The sequence below is a fragment of the Arachis hypogaea genome, chromosome 15, assembly GCF_003086295.3.
Source record: "Arachis hypogaea cultivar Tifrunner chromosome 15, arahy.Tifrunner.gnm2.J5K5, whole genome shotgun sequence".
NCBI lineage: Eukaryota > Viridiplantae > Streptophyta > Magnoliopsida > Fabales > Fabaceae > Arachis > Arachis hypogaea.
The window spans coordinates 61,200,509-61,210,269 of NC_092050.1; the positions used below are offsets into that span (position 1 = coordinate 61,200,509).

General features: G+C 39.7%; 1 non-coding gene across 1 annotated transcript; it reads right to left on the reverse strand.

Moving 5' to 3' along the window:
- Positions 1 to 855: 855 nt before the first annotated feature.
- On the reverse strand, positions 856 to 959 carry LOC112752195 (small nucleolar RNA R71). Its single transcript, XR_003176641.1, has one exon. It is a non-coding gene; the product is annotated as a small nucleolar RNA R71 (small nucleolar RNA).
- Between the last annotated feature and the right edge of the window lie 8,802 nt (positions 960 to 9,761).

Consider the following 9,761-nt stretch of genomic DNA (forward strand, 5'->3'; position numbering starts at 1 on the left):
TTTAATTAGTTTTCAAATTTTATTTTATTTCTTCTCTTAATTTTTGAATTCTAACTCAAAATTTAAGTAAAAACAAAAATATTTTTTATTTTATTTTAAACTAATATTCGAATTCTCTCCCTCTCTCATCTCTTTCTATTTATTTATTTAATCACTAACACTTTTCTTCTTCTTAAAAATTCGAACCCTCTCTCTCTCTGTGTTCGAATTTTTCTCTTCTCATTCTTCTACTATTCTCTTCTTCTATTCATATAAAGGAATCTCTATACTGTGACATAGAGGATTCCTCTTCTTTTCTGTTCTCTTCTTTTTCATATGCGCAGGAGCAAGGATAAGAACATTCTTGTTGAAGCTGATCCGGAACGTGAAAGGACTCTAAAGAGGAAGCTAAGAGAAGCTAAAGCACAACACTCTGGAGAGGACCTGACAGAATTTTTTGAAAAAGAAGAAGAGATGGCAGAACCCCATAACAATGGTGGAGATGCAAGGAAGATGCTTGGTGACTTTATTGCACCCTCTTCTGACTTCTGTGGAAGGAGCATCTCAATTCCTGCAATTGGAGCAAACAACTTTGAGCTTAAGCCTCAATTAGTTTCTCTAATGCAGCAGAATTGCATGTTTCATAGACTTCCATTGGAAGATCCTCATCAGTTTTTAGCTGAATTCTTGCAAATCTGTGACACTGTTAAGACCCATGGGGTTAATCCTGAGGTCTACAGACTTATGCTTTTCCCTTTGCTTGTAAGAGACAGAGCTAGGACATGGTTGGACTCACAACCTAAAGATAGCCTAAACTCTTTGGAAAAGTTAGTCAATGCTTTCTTGTCCAAATTCTTTCCACCTCAAAAGTTGAGCAAGCTTAGAGTGGAATTCCAAACCTTCAGACAGAAGGAAGGTGAATCCCTCTATGAAGCTTGGGAAAGATACAAGCAATTAATCAGAAGGTGTCCTTCTGGCATGCTTTCAGAATGGAGCATCATATGCATATTCTATGATGGTCTGTTTGAACTGTCCAAGATGTCATTGGACAACTCTGCTGGTGGATCTCTTCATCTGAAGAAGACGCCTGAAGAAGCCCAGGAACTCATTGAAATGGTTGCAAATAACCAGTTCATGTACACTTCTGAAAGGAATCCTGTGAATAATGGGACAACTCAGAAGAAAGGAGTTCTTGAGATTGATACTCTGAATGCCATATTGGCTCAGAACAAAATATTGACTCAGCAAGTCAATATGATATCTCAGAGTCTGACTGGAATGCAAGCTGCATCCAGCAATACTAAGGAAGCCTCCTCTGAAGGAGAAGCCTATGACCGTGAGAATTCTGGAATAGAAGAAGTGAATTACATGGGAGATTCCTATGGAAACACTTACAATCCTTCATGGAGGAATCATCCTAATCTCTCATGGAAGGATCAACAGAAGCTTAATCAAGGCTTCAATAATAATAATGGTGGAAGAAACAGGTTTGGAAATAGCAAACCTTTTCCATCATCTTCTCAGCAACAGACAGAGAATTCTAAGCAGAGCCACTCTGACTTAGCAACTGTAGTCTCTGATCTATCTAAGACCACTCTCAGTTTCATGACTGAAGCAAGGTCCTCCATTAGAAATTTGGAGGCACAAATGGGTCAGCTGAGTAAAAGAGTTACTGAACTCCCTCCTAGTACTCTCCCAAGCAATACAGAAGAGAATCCAAAGAGAGATTGCAAGGCCATCTACACGTCCAACATGGCCGAACCAGTAGAGGATGGAAAGGCAGTGATTTCTATTGAGGAAGACCTCAGTGGGCGTCCACTGGCCTCCAAGGAGTTCCCTAATGAGGAACCAAAGGAATCTGAGGCTCATATAGAGACCATAGAGATTCCACTGAACTTACTGTTGCCATTCATGAGCTCTGATGAGTATTCTTCCTCAGAAGAGGATGAAGATACTATTGAAGAGTAAGTTGCTCAGTATCTAGGAGCAATCATGAAGCTGAATGCCAAGTTATTTGGTAATGAGACTTGGGAGGATGAACCTCCATTGCTCATCAATGAACTGAATGATCTGGTTCAACTGAAATTACCTCAGAAGAAACAAGATCCTGGAAAGTTCTTAATACCTTGTACCATAGGCACCATGACCTTTGAGAAGGCTCTGTGTGACCTGGGGTCAGGGATAAACCTCATGCCCCTCTCTGTAATGGAGAAACTAGGCATCTTTAAGGTGCAAGCTGCAATAATCTCACTAGAGATGGCAGACAATTCAAGGAAATAAGCTTATGGACTTGTAGAGGATGTCTTGGTAAAGGTTGAAGGCCTGTACATCGCTGCTGATTTCATAATCCTAGACACTGGGAAGGATGAAGATGAATCCATCATCCTAGGAAGACCCTTCCTAGCCACAGCAAAAGCTGTGATTGATGTGGACAGAGGAGAGCTAGTCCTTCAATTGAATGAGGACTACCTTGTGTTTAAGGCTCAAAGATCTTCTTCTGTAACCACGGAGAGAAAGCATGAAAAGCTTCTCTCAATACACAGTCAAACAGAGCCCCCACACTCAACTTCTAAGTTTGGTGTTGGGAGGCCACCACTAAGCTCTGAATCTCTGTGAGGCTCCCTAAAGAGCTTACTGTCAAGCTATTGACATTAAAGAAGCGCTTGTTGGGTGGTAACCCAATGTTATTTAATTATATCTATTGCTATTTTATGTTTTCTTTAGGTTGATGAACATGTGAAGTCACAAAAACAATTGAAAAATCAAAAACAGAATGAAAAACAGCATTAAAAATAGCACACCCTGGAGGACAGGCTTACTGGCATTTAAACGCCAGTAAGGATAGCAGAATGGGCGTTTAACACCCAGCCTGGCAGCATTCTGATTGTTAAACGCCAGACTGGGTAGCACTCTGGGCGTTTAACGCCAGAAAGGGCTGTTTGGCATCTGAATGGTGTTAAATGCCATAAATGGGCATCTGGCTGGCGTTTAACGCCAGAAAAGGGTGTCTGGCTGGCGTTAAACGCCATAAATGGGTAGCAGACTGGCGTTTAACGCCAGGAAAGGTAGCAGAGCTGGCATTAAATGCCAGATTTGGCATAGAATGGGTGTTTGAATGCCAGAATGGTGTAGGGACTCAGATTCCTTGACACCTCAAGATCTGTAGACCCCACAGGATTCCCACCTACCCTACCTCCTCTTCTCTCCTCTTCACACCTTTCCATAACACTCTTCCCCATACACCCTTGACCAATCACCTCAATACCTCTTCCCCAAACACTATTCACCTATCAAATCCTACCCCCTTCCCCATACTCTCTTCACCACTCATATCCATCCATCATTAAACCCCACCTACCTCAACATTCAAATTCAAACCATTTTCCTCCCAAACCCAACCACACATGGCCGAATACCCTCTCTCCCTTACCCTATAAATACCCCTCCTTACCACCTTCGTTTTCACATAACATACACACTACTACCCCCTTGGCCAAACTACTCACCTCCCTCCATCTCCTCTATTTCTTCTTCTTCTCCTCCTTTCTTTCTCCTTTTGCTCGAGGATGAGCAAACATTTTAAGTTTGGTGTAGGAAAAGCTAAGCTTTTTTTATTTTTTCATAACCATTAATGGCACCAAAGGCCGGAGAAACCTCTAGAAAGAGGAAAGGAAAGACAATTGCTTCCACCTCCGAGTCATGTGAGATGAAGAGATTCATCTCAAAGGTCCATCAAGACCACTTCTATGAAGTTGTGGCAAAGAAAAAGGTGATCCCCGAGGTCCCCTTTAGGCTAAAAAAGAGTGAGTATCCGGAGATCCGATGATAAACCTCTATTTCATGGTTTATCTTGTGCTCATTTGAGTGGTTTCTATCAACTCTTTACCCACTTATTCATACTATTTGCATGGTTTTACATTTGCCTTCCTAATTATGTGCTTTGATTGAAAACATGCTTCTTTGGACTTATAATTTCTAATATTAATCCTCTCTTATCACCATTAGATGCCTTGATATGTGTGTTAAGTGATTTCAGAGATTACAGGGTAGGAATGGCTCAGAGGATGGAAAGGAAGCATGCAAAAGTGGAAGGAATACAAGAAGCTGGAGAAATTGCTAAGCTGTCCAGCCTGACCTCTTCGCACTCAAACGACTATAACTTTAGCTACAGAGGTCCAAACGATGCGGTTCCAGTTGCGTTGGAAAGCTAACGTCTGGGGCTTCGATTTGATATATAATATGCTATAGTTGCTCTGACGCTAGGTGACGCGACCGCGTGCTTCATGCGGATGCGTCGCAGTGATGGAAATTCAGCATGTTGAGTTCGCAGCCAGCGAATTTTGGGTAGTTTCTGACCCAGTTCTCGGCCCAGAAAACACAGATTAGAGGCTATGAAGTGGAGGAATACATCCATTCATAATCATGCCCTCATATTCACAATTTTAGGAGTAGATGTAGTTTTTAGAGAGAGAGGTTCTCTCCTCTCTCTTAGGATTAGGATTTAGGATTTCTCTTAGTTTTAGGAATGGCTCTCAATCCTAGGTTCTTTATTTTTATTTATTTTCCCAATTTAATTTATGAACTCTTCCATGTTACATATAATTTTCTTAATTAATGTTATTTGAGGTATTTCAGATTTAAGGTTGCTTTGCTCTGTTTAAGATTGCTTTCAATTTAATTTCGATATTTTTCTCCCTTTTGGCTTTGGTCAAGTGATTGGTAGTACTTGAGTTATCAAACTCAGCAAGTGATTGAAATTGGCAGATTTTGCTTTAGCTAGGATTGCTCTAACACTAGTCTCTCCACAGGAGTTGAGTAGGACTTGAGAATCAAGCTAATCAGTCCACTTAACCTTCCTTTGTTTAATAAAGGCTGACTAAGTGGGATTAAAACCCAATTCTCTTCACACTTGATAAGGATAACTAGGATAGGAATTCCAATTCTTATACCTTGCCAAGAGATGTTATTATTATTATTTTATTTTACTTGTCATATAACATATTCCCTCCTTACTTCCAAAACCCCAATTTACAAACTCATAACCAATAATAAGAACATACCTCCCTGCAATTCCTTAAGAAGATGACCCGAGGTTTGAATACTCAGTTATCAATTTCAAAGGGGTTTGTTACTTGTGACAACCAAAACGTTTGTATGAAAGGACTTTTGAAGGTTTAGAAACTATACATGCAACGAGGATTTATCCGCAAATTTCTAGACCACGCAAAAGTTTCTCTCATCATCCGACATGAAGTTTGAAGAAGAGGTTGGGAAATTCTCACCAACCCCATTGAACAAGTCAGGATCTTAATGGTTCAAGAGTTCTTTACTAATGCATGGATCAGTAAGAACCATGACCAAGGTGTAAACCCAAACCCAAAGAATTGGCTCACAATGGTTCGGGGGAATTACTTGGATTTTAGTCCGGAAAATGTGAGGTTAGCATTCAACTTGCAATGATGCAAGGAGACCCTCACCCTTTCACTAGAAGGGTCAACTTTGATCAAAGGTTGGACCAAGTCCTCTTGGACATTTGTGTGGAAGGCGCTCAATGGAAGAGAGACATAAGAGGCAAGCCAGTTCAACTAAGAAGGCTTGACCTTAAGCCCGTGGCTAGGGGATGGTTGGAGTTCATCCAACGCTCAATCATTCCTACTAGCAACCGGTCTGAAGTTACTATAGACCGGGCTATCATGATCCGTAGCATCATGAATAGAGAGGAAGTAGAAGTTCATGAGATCATATCCCTAGAACTCTACAAGGTGGTGGATAAATCCTCTACTTTGGCAAGGTTAGCCTTTCCTCATCTCATTTGTCACCTTTGCAATTCAGCTGGAATTGTCATAGAGGAAGACACCCTCATTGATGAGGAAAAGCCCATCACTGAGAAAAAGATGGAGCAAACAAGAGAGCCCACTCATGGACCTCAACAAGAGCATGAGGAAGTTCCTCATCATGAAACCCCTGAGATGCCTCAAGGGATGCACTTTTCTCCACAAAACTATTGGGAGCAAATTAACACCTCCTTAGGAGAATTGAGTTCTAACATGGGACAACTAAGGGTGGAGCACCAAGAGCATTCCATCCTCCTCCATGAAATTAGAGAAGACCAAAGAGCCATGAGGGAGGAGCAACAAAGGCAAAGAAGAGAAATTGAGGAGCTAAAGCACTCCATAAGATCTTCAAGAGGAAGAACTAGCCGCCATCACTAAGGTGGACCCGTTCTTTAATTTTCTTGTTCTTTATTTTTCTGTTTTTCGTTCCCTATGCTTTATGTTTTATCTATGTTTGTGTCTTTATTACATGATCATTAGTGTCTAAGTGTCTATGCCTTAAAGCCATGAATGTCCTATGAATCCTTCACTTTTCTTAAATGAAAAATGTTTTTAATTGCAAAAGAACAAGAAGTGCATGGTTTCGAAATCTATCTTGAAGTTAGCTTGATTATTTTGATGTAGTGACAATACTTTTTGTTTTCTGAATGAATGCTTGAACAGTGCATATTTTTTATATTGTTGTTTATGAATGTTAAAATTTTTGGCTCTTGAAAGAATAATGAAAGAGGAGAAATGTTATTGATAATCTGAAAAATCATAAAATTGATTCTTGAAGCAAGAAAAAGCAGTGAAGAACAAAAGCTTGTGAAAAGAAAAAAAGAAAAAAAATGGCAAAAAAATATAAAAGAAAAAGAAAAAAAAAGAAAGAAAAAGCAAGCAGAAATAGCCAGTAGCCCTTTAAACCAAAAGGCAAGGGTTAAAAGGATCCAAGGCTTTGAGCATTAATGGATAGGAGGGCCTAAAGGAATAAAATCCTGGCCTAAGCGGCTAAACCAAGCTGTCCCTAATCATGTGCTTGTGGCGTGGAGGTGTCAAGTGAAGAGCTTGAGACTGAGTGGTTAAAGTCGTGATCCAAAGCAAAAAGAATGTGCTTAAGAACCCTGGACACCTCCAATTGGGGACTCTAGCAAAGCTGAGTCACAATCTGAAAATAGTTCACCCAGTTATGTGTCTGTGGCATTTATGTATCTAGTGGCAATACTGGAAAACAAAATGCTTAGGGCCACGGCCAAGACTCATAAAGTAGCTGTATTCAAGAATCAAAATACTGAACTAGGAGAATCAATAACACTATCTAAATTCTGAGTTCCTATAGATGCCAATCATTCTGAACTTCAAACGATAAAGTGAGATGCCAAAACTGTTCAGAAGCAGAAAGCTACAAGTCCCGCTCATCTAATTGAGACTAATCTTCATTGATATTTTTGAGATTCATTGTATATTCTCTTATTTTTATCCTATTTTATTTTTAGTTGCTTGGGGACAAGCAACAATTTAAGTTTGGTGTTGTGATGAGCGGATAATTTATACCCTCTTTGGCATTGTTTTTATATAGTTTTTAGTATGTTTTAGTTAATTTTTATTATGTTTTTATTAGTTTTTATTCAAAAATAACATTTCTGGACTTTACTATGAGTTTGTGTGTTTTTCTGTGACTTCAGGTATTTTCTGGCTGAAATTGAGGGACCTGAGCAAAAATCTGATTCAGAGGCTGAAAAAGGACTGCAGATGTTATTGGATTCTGACCTAACTGCACTCGAAGTAGATTTTCTGGAGCTACAGAAGCCTAATTGGAACGCTCTGAATTGCGTTGCAAATTAGACATCCTGGGCTTTCCAGAAATATATAATAGTTCATACTTTGCCCGAGATTTGATAGCCCAAACTGGTGTCCAAAGTCAGCCTAAAACATCTTGGCGTAAAACGCCTAAACTGGCAGCTGAATTGGAGTTAAACGCCCAAACTTGGACCAAAGCTGGCGTTTAACTCCAGGAACAGCCTAAGCACGAAAAAGCTTCAATGCTTAGCCCAAGCACACACCAAGTGGGTCCCAGAAGTGGATTTCTGCACTATCTGCACTTAGTTACTCATTTTCTGTAAACCCTAGTTACTAGTTTAGTATAAAAACTACTTTTAGTGATTTATTTTATGTTTTTTGACCATCCTTGATCAGTTTTATTCTATCTAATCATTGTACATGTTTGGAGGCTGGCCTTACGTCCATGCCTAGACCTTTTTCACTTTTGTATTTTCTGCGATGGAGTTTCTACACCCCATAGATTAAGGTGTGGAGCTCTGCTGTTCTTCATGAATTAATGCAATTACTACTGTTTTTCTATTCAATTCATGCCTACTTCTTCTCCAAGATATACTCTCGTACTTAATTTAGTTAAGTCAGGATGAAGAGGTGACCCGTGACAATTACCTAATCTTCATTACTCGCTTAGCCAAGATCGCGTGCCTGACAACCACAAAGCAGTCTACATGATGTTCAACGTAGTCATTGGACGATAGCTGGAGTATATTCTCTTGGGTTTCTAATTTAAGATTAGAACCTTCGTGGTATAGGCTACAACCATTGGCAGCATTCTTGGGATCTGGAAAGTCTAAACCTTGTCTGTGGTATTCCGAGTAGGATCTGGGAAGAGATGAATGTAAAGAGCTTTAAACCTGCGAATGTTGGGCGCAGTGACAATGTGCAAAAGGACAATGGTCCTATTCTGGCGCTAGCGGGAATCGACAGATGATTAGCCGTGCGATGACAGTGCATATGGATTTGTTTTCATCCGAGAGGATCTTACAACTTGCCATGGAAAGAGGTAACGCATGATTGGAAGAAGTCTGTAGGAAAGCAGAAGTTCAGAAGCAACAAAGCATCTCTAGACGCTTATCTAAAATTTCCACCATTGAATTACGTAAGTAACTTTATTTTATTTTATATTTTATTTATATTTTAATAACTAAAACCTCATAACCATTTGAATCCACCTGACTGAGATTTAAAAGGATGACCATAGCTTGCTTCAAGGCGACAATCTCCGTGGGATCGACCCTTACTCACGTAAGGTTTATTACTTGGACGACCCAGTGCACTTGTTGGTTAGTTGTGCGGAGTTGTGAAAAAGAGTTGAGATTACGATCGTGCGTACCAAGTTTTTGGCGCCATTTCAGAGATCACAATTTTGTGCACCAATTATCCAACAAACTAAGAAATAAGAAACTAAGTGTAGAACCTTGAATGAACTAAAAAGAAAATAAGTCATGGAAAGCAACTAGTCTTAGAAGGTACGACAAGAAAAGGTAAAGGGATGTTCCTTGAATATCCATAGAACCAAGAAGTAGTAAGCAATAAAGACCCAAGACTCTGAGCATCAACTACTGGGATGGAAAAGAAACATTAAAAAGCTCAAAAAAAGGGAGTTAAGGATCCTAGTAGATGCTTGTGGTGAAGATGTGTCAAGAAGAGGCCTGGGCAAGTAGATTCTTAGGGGTGTTTCAACACCCAGTACCCTAAAACCAACTGGTTTGGGAGTGCTAATTGAAAGCTTAATTAAAGGGTTGTCTTGAGACAAAACACTTAGAGTCGGGTCAAGAAAGCAAAACAACTTTTACTACTTCAAGGTGACAATCAATAGAAAGGACCCCGGAGGCCTATACTTGAAAGAACCCTCAAGGATCTAAGAGTTTTTCATGACATTAAAACATTCATACATGTGTTGAATACTTAGTCCTACCCTTAGTCATGTTACAATCATTCAAGGCCAAGTCCTCAAGTTATAAAGGCTTACTCACATTGATTTACTTGGGACAAGCAAAGCTTAAGTTTGGTGTTGTGATGACTTGCATTATCTACCCTTCTTTCTTCCATAAAGAGGACCATAAAAGAGCATAAATCTCATTTGATCAGTACAATTCATGCATTATTTGATGAATATTATGGTACACT